Source organism: Patagioenas fasciata, chromosome 21 (assembly GCF_037038585.1).
Source record: "Patagioenas fasciata isolate bPatFas1 chromosome 21, bPatFas1.hap1, whole genome shotgun sequence".
NCBI lineage: Eukaryota > Metazoa > Chordata > Aves > Columbiformes > Columbidae > Patagioenas > Patagioenas fasciata.
This window is the reverse complement of record NC_092540.1, coordinates 4765916-4768573: the sequence shown is the minus strand read 5'-3', so window position 1 is coordinate 4768573 and position 2658 is coordinate 4765916.

Here is a 2658-nt window from a genome sequence, read left to right as displayed (position 1 = left end):
CGGAAAATATCTGGAACGGTACATTCTGCACGGGGATGAAATCTGTGCTGTGCTAAACCAACTGGTGAACCACAAGGAGTAACCTTTTTGTGGTGCCCCCAGGGTTGCCCAGTTACCTGGGCATACTGGTGATGCTGTCCTGGACCAGTGCAACACAAACCCCCTTTGGAAGTACCAATAGAAACTGGACAAAGAAACCCCCGTGGCGCAGCAAACATATGGAGCATCAGGGTTTAACCCAGCACACCCTGGCAGATGAGCGATGTCCCCCCCGGGCCCCAATCCTGCCCCCAAGCCCCAGCCTTTCCCACCCCCGAGGCTCTGAAGTGCTGTTACCAGGGGCTCCCTGGTGCAAAGACTTGACGAGAAGGGGCTGAATGATGGGGGAAGAAAACAGCAGAGCCTATTTGGCTAATGAAGATGTAATTGCTGCGGCCCTCGCTAATAGGATGAAAGTATTAGTGCTTCCTACTCCAGTGCTGCAGCGGGGGTTTATCCACCCCCTCCCCACCACTTAGCTCAACAGCAGTGAGAAAAAGAAAAAAACAAACAAAAAAGGCACTTTTTGCCCAGTGTAGGAGACTTCACCAGTACACACCAGGGTGGTGGAGGTGGCCTCGCTCCCTGTCCCAAGGAAGGGTGAAGGAATTGCACTTGGCCCTTCATGCAGAAGTTCAAGCTAAGCAGGAACACAAGGACCCCCCCAACACCTCAGAGCCACCGTTTCCCACCACCCACAGTCCCAGCCTCGCCAAGGGCCGTGCAGGCAGCTGCTTCCATCATTCCCACAGGACACACGGCGTTTTCATCATCCAAAAGCGAGTGACAACGGACCCATCCTCATCCTCACGATCGATACCAGGGGAGACACGCACGCATTAGCACTCGTCCCTTTTTACAGCATGATAATGACACCCATATCTTCCCCGACCTCTGCCCGCCCTGTGGGGCGGCAGGACTGGATCGATACCAACCGGCTGCCTCCAATTACCCTCCTCCTCCTTCTTGGAGAGGCAGCTCCAGCCTATTGCCCATTACTGTCGCTAAGAGCCATCCGCTGTCAGCACTGGCAATATCCATGGGAGCCCTTACAGAGCTGCCTCCCCCCTGCTGCTGTCGCTGTGGTGTTGGTACATGTCTGCACCAGCACCAACACCGGAGAGGTCACCGATGCCATTGTCACCTGTGGATAGACCTTGGAGAGCTGCTGATAGCAGAGAGACAGAGGAGAGGGGGCAGAGGGCAGGTCCCCTCCATCCACCAGGGACAGGGCTCATCACCTCTCTTGGGTTTTCCCTCCATTAGTCCTTGTGCTGGGGGTCAGGATCCAACCCTGTTGTTCCTTTCTGTCCAGAAAGGACACCTTGTATTCCAGGTGAGGTCTGTGGCCAGTTTCTCCCAGTCTCACCCCGAAATAGCAGCAGAGCGTGGGGCAAGGGGATTGGAGCCGGGACCAGCAACACGCTCCATCACAGGCTGCCTGCACCCGTTTGCTGGAGGAGTCCGGACTTGGAGCTTTGCTGATCAATAGAGATACTAATGCCTTAATTACTCCTCTCTAATTGCAGCCCATTAACCTGCGGACAGCCCCAGCACCCATTGATCTCTTTACATCATTAACAGGTCTGGGCTGGAGCTGGGAGGGATGGGGAGTGCAGGGTGGTCTGAGTCCTCCTGCATCCTCTGCTTCCCACCTCACTGTGCACAGTCCAGGCAGCACCTGCCCCCCAGAAAACACCCCCACAGGGACCCTTTGCACCTCATCTCTCTCCTCCAAACCTCAATGCCTGCAGGGTGTCACGGAGGAGGTCCTGGAGCATCTCTGTCACATCTCATAGCATCGCTCCACCTGCACAGACCTCCCTCCAGCAGCCAGAAAACAGCCAACATCTCCTGGCTGCAGATACTCCCTGGGCAGGGGGTGCAGCTTTTCGGGGGGTGCAGCTACTGTTTGCAGAGCAATGCTGACCCTGTTTGCAAGCTCAGCCCCTCAGACCCCACAACAGCCAAAGGTGGCTCTGGCACACCCGAAAACCCAAAGCTGACCCAGAGCCACCCCCTGGGTGACACCCCAACCCCACTGCAAGGAAACCCCATCCCCCCTGCACAGCACAGCTCGGGCACCACCTACAACCGCTGCGCTCGGCATGATGGAGCTTCCCAAACCGTTGCTATAAAGCAATCTCCCCAGTGTGTATATAAACCTGGTTATGCCTGTATATATACAGATATACATTTAGGCACAGCGGTGTGCATATTCAGGCACAGGGGTGCGCAAATACACAGCAACATGCACAGAGGTGGATGTTGCTGTTAAGAGACCCCCCCCCCCCAATCTGGGGCTAATCCCTTTCTTGCTTCAAACCCCCAGCTGGGGGCTCAGTTCCCCCAGCCCCACACCTGCTCTGGCCCTAGGGACGGGGGAGCCAGCAGCGATGGGCACAGACAAGGGGTTTCTGCTAGGGACTGGGGGGAGCAGCAGCCAGAGAGGCCAAGGAAAAGCATGAATTATGCATGATGCTGCAAGTCACTCTGCCTCCCTGACTGGTCCTTGCACTGTGGCAAGTGAGGTAAAGGCAGAAAGGGAAAAAAAAATAAATAAAGAAAGAAAATGCCCTCTCCAGGGACCGGCGTGGCGGTTGGCAGCGAGCGAGGGAG